The sequence below is a fragment of the Triturus cristatus genome, chromosome 1_2 (genome assembly GCF_964204655.1).
Source record: "Triturus cristatus chromosome 1_2, aTriCri1.1, whole genome shotgun sequence".
NCBI lineage: Eukaryota > Metazoa > Chordata > Amphibia > Caudata > Salamandridae > Triturus > Triturus cristatus.
In genome coordinates this window covers 349,269,515-349,284,891 of record NC_140580.1, presented here as the reverse complement: position 1 = coordinate 349,284,891, position 15,377 = coordinate 349,269,515, and positions in this window count along the sequence as shown.

Here is a 15,377-nt window from a genome sequence, read left to right as displayed (position 1 = left end):
GTCTGTAAAAATGGCCATTTTGGTCACATTGAGGCTTTAAAATGTATTTATTCAACATGAGGCACAATCCAAATGAAATTTTGAATCAATTTTTCGACAGTCCAAAAAATCAATTTTCTGATGAAAAACGATGACCCGTGACCTGTCGAATTTTCACCAGATGGTCAGAAATGGTAATTTTTTAATGTTTAACTTATTGACTGTAAATGACTATTGCATGTGAATTAGAACTCTTAGAACTAAAATTAGTGTGGTTAGAGTCATTTTAATGCCTGAAATTGGTCGAAATAGAAGCTTCTGAGTAGGAGAAAAAGTCTGCAAAAATGGCAATTTTGGTCACATTGAGGCTTTAAAATGTAGTTATTTAACATGAGGCACAATCCAAATGAAATTTTGAATCAATTTTTCGACAGTCCAAAAAATCAATTTTATGATGAAAAACGATGACCCGTGACCTGTCGAATTTTCTGCAAATGGTCAGAAATGGTAATTTTTTAATGTTTAACTTATTGACTGTAAATGACTATCGCATGTGAATTAGAACTCTTAGAACTAAAATTAGTGTGTTTAGAGTCATTTTAATGCCTGAAATTGGTCGAAATAGAAGCTTCTGAGTAGGAGAAAAAGTCTGCAAAAATGGCAATTTTGGTCACATTGAGGCTTTAAAATGTAGTTATTTAACATGAGGCACAATCCAAATGACATTTTGAATCAATTTTTCGACAGTCCAAAAAATCAATTTTCTGATGAAAAACGATGACCCGTGACCTGTCGAATTTTCTCCAGATGGTCAGAAATTATAATTTTTTAATGTTTAATTTATTGACTATAAATGACTATTGCATGTGAATTAGAACTCTTAGAACTAAAATTAGTGTGTTTAGAGTCATTTTAATGCCTGAAATTGGTCGAAATAGAAGCTTCTGAGTAGGAGAACAAGTCTGCAAAAATGGCAATTTTGGTCACATTGAGGCTTTAAAATGTAGTTATTTAACATGAGGCACAATCCAAATGAAATTTTGAATCAATTTTTCGACAGTCCAAAAAATCAATTTTAGGATGAAAAACGATGACCCGTGACCTGTCGAATTTTCTCCAGATGGTCAGAAATGGTAATTTTTTAATGTTTAACTTATTGACTGTAAATGACTATTGCATGTGAATTAGAACTCTTAGAACTAAAATTAGTGTGTTTAGAGTCATTTTAATGCCTGAAATTGGTCGAAATAGAAGCTTCTGAGTAGGAGAAAAAGTCTGCAAAAATGGCAATTTTGGTCACATTGAGGCTTTAAAAAGTAGTTATTCAACAGGAGGGACAATCCAAATGACATTTTGGATCAATTTTTCGACAGTCCAAAAAAATCAATATTCTGATGAAAAACGATGACCCGTGACCTGTCGAATTTTCTTCAGATGGTCAGAAATGGTAATTTTTTAATGTTTAACTTATTGACTGTAAATGACTATCGCATGTGAATTAGAACTCTTAGAACTAAAATTAGTGTGTTTAGAGTCATTTTAATGCCTGAAATTGGTCGAAATAGAAGCTTCTGAGTAGGAGAAAAAGTCTGTAAAAATGGCAATTTTGGTCACATTGAGGCTTTAAAAAGTAGTTATTCAACAGGAGGGACAATCCAAATGACATTTTGGATCACTTTTTCGACAGTCCAAAAAAATCAATTTTCTGATGAAAAACGATGACCCGTGACCTGTCGAATTTTCTCCAGATGGTCGGAAATGGTAATTTTTTAATGCTTAATTTATTGACTGCAAATGACTATTGCATGTGAATTAGAACTCTTAGAATTAAAATTAGTGTGTTTAGAGTCATTTTAATGCCTGAAATTGGTCGAAATAGAAGCTTCTGAGTAGGAGAAAAAGTCTGTAAAAATGGCAATTTTGGTCACATTGAGGCTTTAAAATGTATTGATTCAACATGAGGCACAATCCAAATGAAATTTCGAATCAATTTTTCGACAGTCCAAAAAATCAATTTTCTGATGAAAAACGATGACCCGTGACCTGTCGAATTTTCTCCAGATGGTCAGAAATAGTAATTTTTTAATGTTTAATTTTTTGACTGCAAATGACTATTGCATGTGAATTAGAACTCTTGGAATTAAAATTAGTGTGTTTAGAGTCATTTTAATGCCTGAAATTGGTCGAAATAGAAGCTTCTGAAAAGGAGAAAAAGTTTGTAAAAATGGCAATTTTGGTCACATTGAGGCTTTAAAAAGTAGTTATTCAACATGAGGCACAATCCAAATGACATTTTGAATCAATTTTTCGACAGTCCAAAAAATCAATTTTCTGATGAAAAACGATGACCCGTGACCTGTCGAATTTTCTCCAGATGGTCAGAAATTATAATTTTTTAATGTTTAACTTATTGACTGTAAATGACTATTGCATGTGAATTAGAACTCTTAGAACTAAAATTAGTGTGTTTAGAGTCATTTTAATGCCTGAAATTGGTCGAAATAGAAGCTTCTGAGTAGGAGAAAAAGTCTGCAAAAATGGCAATTTTGGTCACATTGAGGCTTTAAAAAGTAGTTATTCAACAGGAGGGACAATCCAAATGACATTTTGGATCAATTTTTCGACAGTCCAAAAAAATCAATTTTCTGATGAAAAACGATGACCCGTGACCTGTCGAATTTTCTCCAGATGGTCAGAAATGGTAATTTTTTAATGTTTAACTTATTGACTGTAAATGACTATCGCATGTGAATTAGAACTCTTAGAACTAAAATTATTGTGTTTAGAGTCATTTTAATGCCTGAAATTGGTCGAAATAGAAGCTTCTGAGTAGGAGAAAAAGTCTGTAAAAATGGCAATTTTGGTCACATTGAGGCTTTAAAATGTATTTATTCAACATGAGGCACAATCCAAATGAAATTTTGAATCAATTTTTCGACAGTCCAAAAAATCAATTTTATGATGAAAAACGATGACCCGTGACCTGTCGAATTTTCTCCAGATGGTCAGAAATGGTAATTTTTTAATGTTTAACTTATTGACTGTAAATGACTATCGCATGTGAATTAGAACTCTTAGAATTAAAATTAGTGTGTTTAGAGTCATTTTAATGCCTGAAATTGGTCGAAATAGAAGCTTCTGAAAAGGAGAAAATGTCTGTAAAAATGGCAATTTTGGTCACATTGAGGCTTTAAAAAGTAGTTATTCAACATGAGGCACAATCCAAATGACATTTTGAATCAATTTTTCGACAGTCCAAAAAATCAATTTTCTGATGAAAAACGATGACCCGTGACCTGTCGAATTTTCTCCAGATGGTCAGAAATTATAATTTTTAATGTTTAATTTATTGACTATAAATGACTATTGCATGTGAATTAGAACTCTTAGAACTAAAATTAGTGTGTTTAGAGTCATTTTAATGCCTGAAATTGGTCGAAATAGAAGCTTCTGAGTAGGAGAACAAGTCTGCAAAAATGGCAATTTTGGTCACATTGAGGCTTTAAAATGTAGTTATTTAACATGAGGCACAATCCAAATGAAATTTTGAATCAATTTTTCGACAGTCCAAAAAATCAATTTTAGGATGAAAAACGATGACCCGTGACCTGTCGAATTTTCTCCAGATGGTCAGAAATGGTAATTTTTTAATGTTTAACTTATTGACTGTAAATGACTATTGCATGTGAATTAGAACTCTTAGAACTAAAATTAGTGTGTTTAGAGTCATTTTAATGCCTGAAATTGGTCGAAATAGAAGCTTCTGAGTAGGAGAAAAAGTCTGCAAAAATGGCAATTTTGGTCACATTGAGGCTTTAAAAAGTAGTTATTCAACAGGAGGGACAATCCAAATGACATTTTGGATCAATTTTTCGACAGTCCAAAAAAATCAATATTCTGATGAAAAACGATGACCCGTGACCTGTCGAATTTTCTTCAGATGGTCAGAAATGGTAATTTTTTAATGTTTAACTTATTGACTGTAAATGACTATCGCATGTGAATTAGAACTCTTAGAACTAAAATGAGTGTGTTTAGAGTCATTTTAATGCCTGAAATTGGTCGAAATAGAAGCTTCTGAGTAGGAGAAAAAGTCTGTAAAAATGGCAATTTTGGTCACATTGAGGCTTTAAAAAGTAGTTATTCAACAGGAGGGACAATCCAAATGACATTTTGGATCACTTTTTCGACAGTCCAAAAAAATCAATTTTCTGATGAAAAACGATGACCCGTGACCTGTCGAATTTTCTCCAGATGGTCGGAAATGGTAATTTTTTAATGCTTAATTTATTGACTGCAAATGACTATTGCATGTGAATTAGAACTCTTAGAATTAAAATTAGTGTGTTTAGAGTCATTTTAATGCCTGAAATTGGTCGAAATAGAAGCTTCTGAGTAGGAGAAAAAGTCTGTAAAAATGGCAATTTTGGTCACATTGAGGCTTTAAAATGTATTGATTCAACATGAGGCACAATCCAAATGAAATTTCGAATCAATTTTTCGACAGTCCAAAAAATCAATTTTCTGATGAAAAACGATGACCCGTGACCTGTCGAATTTTCTCCAGATGGTCAGAAATAGTAATTTTTTAATGTTTAATTTTTTGACTGCAAATGACTATTGCATGTGAATTAGAACTCTTGGAATTAAAATTAGTGTGTTTAGAGTCATTTTAATGCCTGAAATTGGTCGAAATAGAAGCTTCTGAAAAGGAGAAAAAGTTTGTAAAAATGGCAATTTTGGTCACATTGAGGCTTTAAAAAGTAGTTATTCAACATGAGGCACAATCCAAATGACATTTTGAATCAATTTTTCGACAGTCCAAAAAATCAATTTTCTGATGAAAAACGATGACCCGTGACCTGTCGAATTTTCTCCAGATGGTCAGAAATTATAATTTTTTAATGTTTAACTTATTGACTGTAAATGACTATTGCATGTGAATTAGAACTCTTAGAACTAAAATTAGTGTGTTTAGAGTCATTTTAATGCCTGAAATTGGTCGAAATAGAAGCTTCTGAGTAGGAGAAAAAGTCTGCAAAAATGGCAATTTTGGTCACATTGAGGCTTTAAAAAGTAGTTATTCAACAGGAGGGACAATCCAAATGACATTTTGGATCAATTTTTCGACAGTCCAAAAAAATCAATTTTCTGATGAAAAACGATGACCCGTGACCTGTCGAATTTTCTCCAGATGGTCAGAAATGGTAATTTTTTAATGTTTAACTTATTGACTGTAAATGACTATCGCATGTGAATTAGAACTCTTAGAACTAAAATTATTGTGTTTAGAGTCATTTTAATGCCTGAAATTGGTCGAAATAGAAGCTTCTGAGTAGGAGAAAAAGTCTGTAAAAATGGCAATTTTGGTCACATTGAGGCTTTAAAATGTATTTATTCAACATGAGGCACAATCCAAATGAAATTTTGAATCAATTTTTCGACAGTCCAAAAAATCAATTTTATGATGAAAAACGATGACCCGTGACCTGTCGAATTTTCTCCAGATGGTCAGAAATGGTAATTTTTTAATGTTTAACTTATTGACTGTAAATGACTATCGCATGTGAATTAGAACTCTTAGAATTAAAATTAGTGTGTTTAGAGTCATTTTAATGCCTGAAATTGGTCGAAATAGAAGCTTCTGAAAAGGAGAAAATGTCTGTAAAAATGGCAATTTTGGTCACATTGAGGCTTTAAAAAGTAGTTATTCAACATGAGGCACAATCCAAATGACATTTTGAATCAATTTTTCGACAGTCCAAAAAATCAATTTTCTGATGATAAACGATGACCCGTGACCTGTCGAATTTTCTCCAGATGGTCAGAAATTATAATTTTTAATGTTTAATTTATTGACTATAAATGACTATTGCATGTGAATTAGAACTCTTAGAACTAAAATTAGTGTGTTTAGAGTCATTTTAATGCCTGAAATTGGTCGAAATAGAAGCTTCTGAGTAGGAGAAAAAGTCTGCAAAAATGGCAATTTTGGTCACATTGAGGCTTTAATATGTAGTTATTTAACATGAGGCACAATCCAAATGAAATTTTGAATCAATTTTTCGACAGTCCAAAAAATCAATTTTAGGATGAAAAACGATGACCCGTGACCTGTCGAATTTTCTCCAGATGGTCAGAAATGGTAATTTTTTAATGTTTAACTTATTGACTGTAAATGACTATTGCATGTGAATTAGAACTCTTAGAACTAAAATTAGTGTGTTTAGAGTCATATTAATGCCTGAAATTGGTCGAAATAGAAGCTTCTGAGTAGGAGAAAAAGTCTGCAAAAATGGCAATTTTGGTCACATTGAGGCTTTAAAAAGTAGTTATTCAACAGGAGGGACAATCCAAATGACATTTTGGATCAATTTTCGACAGTCCAAAAAAATCAATTTTCTGATGAAAAACGATGACCCGTGACCTGTCGAATTTTCTCCAGATGGTCAGAAATGGTAATTTTTTAATGTTTAACTTATTGACTGTAAATGACTATCGCATGTGAATTAGAACTCTTAGAACTAAAATTAGTGTGTTTAGAGTCATTTTAATGCCTGAAATTGGTCGAAATAGAAGCTTCTGAGTAGGAGAAAAAGTCTGTAAAAATGGCAATTTTGGTCACATTGAGGCTTTAAAAAGTAGTTATTCAACAGGAGGGACAATCCAAATGACATTTTGGATCAATTTTTCGACAGTCCAAAAAATCAATTTTATGATGAAAAACGATGACCCGTGACCTGTCGAATTTTCTCCAGATGGTCAGAAATGGTAATTTTTTAATGTTTAACTTATTGACTGTAAATGACTATCGCATGTGAATTAGAACTCTTAGAACTAAAATTAGTGTGTTTAGAGTCATTTTAATGCCTGAAATTGGTCTAAATAGAAGCTTCTGAGTAGGAGAACAAGTCTGCAAAAATGGCAATTTTGGTCACATTGAGGCTTTAAAATGTAGTTATTTAACATGAGGCACAATCCAAATGAAATTTTGAATCAATTTTTCGACAGTCCAAAAAATCAATTTTATGATGAAAAACGATGACCCGTGACCTGTCGAATTTTCTCCAGATGGTCAGAAATGGTAATTTTTTAATGTTTAACTTATTGACTGTAAATGACTATCGCATGTGAATTAGAACTCTTAGAATTAAAATTAGTGTGTTTAGAGTCATTTTAATGCCTGAAATTGGTCGAAATAGAAGCTTCTGAGTAGGAGAAAAAGTCTGCAAAAATGGCAATTTTGGTCACATTGAGGCTTTAATATGTAGTTATTTAACATGAGGCACAATCCAAATGAAATTTTGAATCAATTTTTCGACAGTCCAAAAAATCAATTTTAGGATGAAAAACGATGACCCGTGACCTGTCGAATTTTCTCCAGATGGTCAGAAATGGTAATTTTTTAATGTTTAACTTATTGACTGTAAATGACTATTGCATGTGAATTAGAACTCTTAGAACTAAAATTAGTGTGTTTAGAGTCATATTAATGCCTGAAATTGGTCGAAATAGAAGCTTCTGAGTAGGAGAAAAAGTCTGCAAAAATGGCAATTTTGGTCACATTGAGGCTTTAAAAAGTAGTTATTCAACAGGAGGGACAATCCAAATGACATTTTGGATCAATTTTCGACAGTCCAAAAAAATCAATTTTCTGATGAAAAACGATGACCCGTGACCTGTCGAATTTTCTCCAGATGGTCAGAAATGGTAATTTTTTAATGTTTAACTTATTGACTGTAAATGACTATCGCATGTGAATTAGAACTCTTAGAACTAAAATTAGTGTGTTTAGAGTCATTTTAATGCCTGAAATTGGTCGAAATAGAAGCTTCTGAGTAGGAGAAAAAGTCTGTAAAAATGGCAATTTTGGTCACATTGAGGCTTTAAAATGTATTTATTCAACATGAGGCACAATCCAAATGAAATTTCGAATCAATTTTTCGACAGTCCAAAAAATCAATTTTCTGATGAAAAACGATGACCCGTGACCTGTCGAATTTTCTCCAGATGGTCAGAAATGGTAATTTTTTAATGTTTAATTTTTTGACTGCAAATGACTATTGCATGTGAATTAGAACTCTTAGAATTAAAATTAGTGTGTTTAGAGTCATTTTAATGCCTGAAATTGGTCGAAATAGAAGCTTCTGAAAAGGAGAAAAAGTTTGTAAAAATGGCAATTTTGGTCACTTTGAGGCTTTAAAAAGTAGTTATTCAACATGAGGCACAATCCAAATGACATTTTGAATCAATTTTTCGACAGTCCAAAAAATCAATTTTCTGATGAAAAACGATGACCCGTGACCTGTCGAATTTTCTCCAGATGGTCAGAAATTATAATTTTTTAATGTTTAACTTATTGACTGTAAATGACTATTGCATGTGAATTAGAACTCTTAGAACTAAAATTAGTGTGTTTAGAGTCATTTTAATGCCTGAAATTGGTCGAAATAGAAGCTTCTCAGTAGGAGAAAAAGTCTGCAAAAATGGCAATTTTGGTCACATTGAGGCTTTAAAATGTAGTTATTTAACATGAGGCACAATCCAAATGAAATTTTGAATCAATTTTTCGACAGTCCAAAAAATCAATTTTATGATGAAAAACGATGACCCGTGACCTGTCGAATTTTCTCCAGATGGTCAGAAATGGTAATTTTTTAATGTTTAATTTATTGACTGCAAATGACTATTGCATGTGAATTAGAACTCTTAGAATTAAAATTAGTGTGTTTAGAGTCATTTTAATGCCTGAAATTGGTCGAAATAGAAGCTTCTGTGTAGGAGAAAAAGTCTGTAAAAATGGCAATTTTGGTCACATTGAGGCTTTAAAAAGTAGTTATTCAACATGAGGCACAATCCAAATGACATTTTGAATCAATTTTTCGACAGTCCAAAAAATCAATTTTCTGATGAAAAACGATGACCCGTGACCTGTCGAATTTTCTCCAGATGGTCAGAAATGGTAATTTTTTAATGTTTAACTTATTGACTGTAAATGACTATTGCATGTGAATTAGAACTCTTAGAACTAAAATTAGTGTGTTTAGAGTCATTTTAATGCCTGAAATTGGTCGAATTAGAAGCTTCTGAGTAGGAGAAAAAGTCTGTAAAAATGGCAATTTTGGTCACATTGAGGCTTTAAAATGTATTTATTCAACATGAGGCACAATCCAAATGACATTTTGAATCAATTTTTTGACAGTCCAAAAAATCAATTTTCTGATGAAAAACGATGACCCGTGACCTGTCGAATTTTCTCCAGATGGTCAGAAATTATAATTTTTTAATGTTTAACTTATTGACTGTAAATGACTATTGCATGTGAATTAGAACTCTTAGAACTAAAATTAGTGTGTTTAGAGTCATTTTAATGCCTGAAATTGGTCGAAATAGAAGCTTCTGAAAAGGAGAAAAAGTCTGCAAAAATGGCAATTTTGGTCACATTGAGGCTTTAAAATGTAGTTATTTAACATGAGGCACAATCCAAATGAAATTTTGAATCAATTTTTCGACAGTCCAAAAAATCAATTTTATGATGAAAAACGATGACCCGTGACCTGTCGAATTTTCTCCAGATGGTCAGAAATGGTAATTTTTTAATGTTTAACTTATTGACTGTAAATGACTATCGCATGTGAATTAGAACTCTTAGAACTAAAATTAGTGTGTTTAGAGTCATTTTAATGCCTGAAATTGGTCGAAATAGAAGCTTCTGAGTAGGAGAAAAAGTCTGCAAAAATGGCAATTTTGGTCACATTGAGGCTTTAAAATGTAGTTATTTAACATGAGGCACAATCCAAATGAAATTTTGAATCAATTTTTCGACAGTCCAAAAAATCAATTTTATGATGAAAAATGATGACCTGTGACCTGTCGAATTTTCTCCAGATGGTCAGAAATGGTAATTTTTTAATGTTTAACTTATTGACTGTAAATGACTATTGCATGTGAATTAGAACTCTTAGAACTAAAATTAGTGTGTTTAGAGTCATTTTAATGCCTGAAATTGGTCGAAATAGAAGCTTCTGAGTAGGAGAAAAAGTCTGCAAAAATGGCAATTTTAGTCACATTGAGGCTTTAAAATGTAGTTATTTAACATGAGGCACAATCCAAATGAAATTTCGAATCAATTTTTCGACAATCCAAAAAATCAATTTTCTGATGAAAAACGATGACCCGTGACCTGTCGAATTTTCTCCAGATGGTCAGAAATGGTAATTTTTTAATGTTTAACTTATTGACTGTAAATGACTATCGCATGTGAATTAGAACTCTTAGAACTAAAATTAGTGTGTTTAGAGTCATTTTAATGCCTGAAATTGGTCGAAATAGAAGCTTCTGAGTAGGAGAAAAAGTCTGCAAAAATGGCAATTTTGGTCACATTGAGGCTTTAAAATGTAGTTATTTAACATGAGGCACAATCCAAATGAAATTTTGAATCAATTTTTCGACAGTCCAAAAAATCAATTTTATGATGAAAAACGATGACCCGTGACCTGTCGAATTTTCTCCAGATGGTCAGAAATGGTAATTTTTTAATGTTTAACTTATTGACTGTAAATGACTATCGCATGTGAATTAGAACTCTTAGAACTAAAATTAGTGTGTTTAGAGTCATTTTAATGCCTGAAATTGGTCGAAATAGAAGCTTCTGAGTAGGAGAAAAAGTCTGCAAAAATGGCAATTTTGGTCACAGTGAGGCTTTAAAATGTAGTTATTTAACATGAGGCACAATCCAAATGAAATTTTGAATCAATTTTTCGACAGTCCAAAAAATCAATTTTATGATGAAAAACGATGACCCGTGACCTGTCGAATTTTCTCCAGATGGTCAGAAATGGTAATTTTTTAATGTTTAACTTATTGACTGTAAATGACTATCGCATGTGAATTAGAACTCTTAGAACTAAAATTAGTGTGTTTAGAGTCATTTTAATGCCTGAAATTGGTCGAAATAGAAGCTTCTGAGTAGGAGAAAATGTCTGTAAAAATGGCAATTTTGGTCACATTGAGGCTTTAAAAAGTAGTTATTCAACAGGAGGGACAATCCAAATGACATTTTGGATCAATTTTTCGACAGTCCAAAAAAATCAATTTTCTGATGAAAAACGATGACCCGTGACCTGTCGAATTTTCTCCAGATGGTCAGAAATGGTAATTTTTTAATGTTTAATTTATTGACTGCAAATGACTATTGCATGTGAATTAGAACTCTTAGAATTAAAATTAGTGTGTTTAGAGTCATTTTAATGCCTGAAATTGGTCGAAATAGAAGCTTCTGAGTAGGAGAAAAAGTCTGTAAAAATGGCAATTTTGGTCACATTGAGGCTTTAAAAAGTAGTTATTCAACATGAGGCACAATCCAAATGAAATTTCGAATCAATTTTTCGACAGTCCAAAAAATCAATTTTCTGATGAAAAACGATGACCCGTGACCTGTCGAATTTTCTCCAGATGGTCAGAAATAGTAATTTTTTAATGTTTAATTTTTTGACTGCAAATGACTATTGCATGTGAATTAGAACTCTTGGAATTAAAATTAGTGTGTTTACAGTCATTTTAATGCCTGAAATTGGTCGAAATAGAAGCTTCTGAAAAGGAGAAAAAGTTTGTAAAAATGGCAATTTTGGTCACATTGAGGCTTTAAAAAGTAGTTATTCAACATGAGGCACAATCCAAATGACATTTTGAATCAATTTTTCGACAGTCCAAAAAATCAATTTTCTGATGAAAAACGATGACCCGTGACCTGTCGAATTTTCTCCAGATGGTCAGAAATTATAATTTTTTAATGTTTAACTTATTGACTGTAAATGACTATTGCATGTGAATTATAACTCTTAGAACTAAAATTAGTGTGTTTAGAGTCATTTTAATGCCTGAAATTGGTCGAAATAGAAGCTTCCGAGTAGGAGAAAAAGTCTGCAAAAATGGCAATTTTGGTCACATTGAGGCTTTAAAATGTAGTTATTTAACATGAGGCACAATCCAAATGAAATTTTGAATCAATTTTTCGACAGTCCAAAAAATCAATTTGATGATGAAAAACGATGACCCGTGACCTGTCGAATTTTCTCCAGATGGTCAGAAATGGTAATTTTTTAATGTTTAACTTATTGACTGTAAATGACTATCGCATGTGAATTAGAACTCTTAGAACTAAAATTAGTGTGTTTAGAGTCATTTTAATGCCTGAAATTGGTCGAAATAGAAGCTTCTGAGTAGGAGAAAAAGTCTGCAAAAATGGCAATTTTGGTCACATTGAGGCTTTAAAATGTAGTTATTTAACATGAGGCACAATCCAAATGAAATTTTGAATCAATTTTTCGACAGTCCAAAAAATCAATTTTATGATGAAAAACTATGACCCGTGACCTGTCGAATTTTCTCCAGATGGTCAGAAATGGTAATTTTTTAATGTTTAACTTATTGACTGTAAATGACTATCGCATGTGAATTAGAACTCTTAGAACTAAAATTAGTGTGTTTAGAGTCATTTTAATGCCTGAAATTGGTCGAAATAGAAGCTTCTGAGTAGGAGAAAATGTCTGTAAAAATGGCAATTTTGGTCACATTGAGGCTTTAAAAACTAGTTATTCAACAGGAGGGACAATCCAAATGACATTTTGGATCAATTTTTCGACAGTCCAAAAAAATCAATTTTCTGATGAAAAACGATGACCCGTGACCTGTCGAATTTTCTCCAGATGGTCAGAAATGGTAATTTTTTAATGTTTAATTTATTGACTGCAAATGACTATTGCATGTGAATTAGAACTCTTAGAATTAAAATTAGTGTGTTTAGAGTCATTTTAATGCCTGAAATTGGTCGAAATAGAAGCTTCTGAGTAGGAGAAAAAGTCTGTAAAAATGGCAATTTTGGTCACATTGAGGCTTTAAAAAGTAGTTATTCAACATGAGGCACAATCCAAATGACATTTTGAATCAATTTTTCGACAGTCCAAAAAATCAATTTTCTGATGAAAAACGATGACCCGTGACCTGTCAAACTTTCTCCAGATGGTCAGAAATGGTAATTTTTTAATGTTTAACTTATTGACTGTACATGACTATCGCATGTGAATTAGAACTCTTAGAACTAAAATTAGTGTGTTTAGAGTCATTTTAATGCCTGAAATTGGTCGAAATAGAAGCTTCTGAGTAGGAGAAAAAGTCTGCAAAAATGGCAATTTTGTTCACATTGAGGCTTTAAAATGTAGTTATTTAACATGAGGCACAATCCAAATGAAATTTTGAATCAATTTTTCGACAGTCCAAAAAATCAATTTTATGATGAAAAATGATGACCCGTGACCTGTCGAATTTTCTCCAGATGGTCAGAAATGGTAATTTTTTAATGTTTAACTTATTGACTGTAAATGACTATTGCATGTGAATTAGAACTCTTAGAACTAAAATTAGTGTGTTTAGAGTCATTTTAATGCCTGAAATTGGTCGAAATAGAAGCTTCTGAGTAGGAGAAAAAGTCTGCAAAAATGGCAATTTTGGTCACATTGAGGCTTTAAAAAGTAGTTATTCAACAGGAGGGACAATCCAAATGACATTTTGGATCAATTTTTCGACAGTCCAAAAAAATCAATTTTCTGATGAAAAACGATGACCCGTGACCCGTCGAATTTTCTCCAGATGGTCAGAAATGGTAATTTTTTTAATGTTTAACTTATTGACTGTAAATGACTATCGCATGTGAATTAGAACTCTTAGAACTAAAATTAGTGTGTTTAGAGTCATTTTAATGCCTGAAATTGGTCGAAATAGAAGCTTCTGAGTAGGAGAAAAAGTCTGTAAAAATGGCAATTTTGGTCACAGTGAGGCTTTAAAAAGTAGTTATTCAACAGGAGGGACAATCCAAATGACATTTTGGATCACTTTTTCGACAGTCCAAAAAAATCAATTTTCTGATGAAAAACGATGACCCGTGACCTGTCGAATTTTCTCCAGATGGTCGGAAATGGTAATTTTTTAATGCTTAATTTATTGACTGCAAATGACTATTGCATGTGAATTAGAACTCTTAGAATTAAAATTAGTGTGTTTAGAGTCATTTTAATGCCTGAAATTGGTCGAAATAGAAGCTTCTGAGTAGGAGAAAAAGTCTGTAAAAATGGCAATTTTGGTCACATTGAGGCTTTAAAATGTATTGATTCAACATGAGGCACAATCCAAATGAAATTTCGAATCAATTTTTCGACAGTCCAAAAAATCAATTTTCTGATGAAAAACGATGACCCGTGACCTGTCGAATTTTCTCCAGATGGTCAGAAATGGTAATTTTTTAATGTTTAACTTATTGACTGTAAATGACTATCGCATGTGAATTATAACTCTTAGAACTAAAATTAGTGTGTTTAGAGTCATTTTAATGCCTGAAATTGGTCGAAATAGAAGCTTCCGAGTAGGAGAAAAAGTCTGCAAAAATGGCAATTTTGGTCACATTGAGGCTTTAAAATGTAGTTATTTAACATGAGGCACAATCCAAATGAAATTTTGAATCAATTTTTCGACAGTCCAAAAAATCAATTTTATGATGAAAAACGATGACCCGTGACCTGTCGAATTTTCTCCAGATGGTCAGAAATGGTAATTTTTTAATGTTTAACTTATTGACTGTAAATGACTATCGCATGTGAATTAGAACTCTTAGAACTAAAATTAGTGTGTTTAGAGTCATTTTAATGCCTGAAATTGGTCGAAATAGAAGCTTCTGAGTAGGAGAAAAAGTCTGCAAAAATGGCAATTTTGGTCACATTGAGGCTTTAAAATGTAGTTATTTAACATGAGGCACAATCCAAATGAAATTTTGAATCAATTTTTCGACAGTCCAAAAAATCAATTTTATGATGAAAAACGATGACCCGTGACCTGTCGAATTTTCTCCAGATGGTCAGAAATGGTAATTTTTTAATGTTTAACTTATTGACTGTAAATGACTATCGCATGTGAATTATAACTCTTAGAACTAAAATTAGTGTGTTTAGAGTCATTTTAATGCCTGAAATTGGTCGAAATAGAAGCTTCCGAGTAGGAGAAAAAGTCTGCAAAAATGGCAATTTTGGTCACATTGAGGCTTTAAAATGTAGTTATTTAACATGAGGCACAATCCAAATGAAATTTTGAATCAATTTTTCGACAGTCCAAAAAATCAATTTTATGATGAAAAACGATGACCCGTGACCTGTCGAATTTTCTCCAGATGGTCAGAAATGGTAATTTTTTAATGTTTAACTTATTGACTGTAAATGACTATCGCATGTGAATTAGAACTCTTAGAACTAAAATTAGTGTGTTTAGAGTCATTTTAATGCCTGAAATTAGTCGAAATAGAAGCTTCTGAGTAGGAGAAAAAGTCTGCAAAAATGGCAATTTTGGTCGCATTG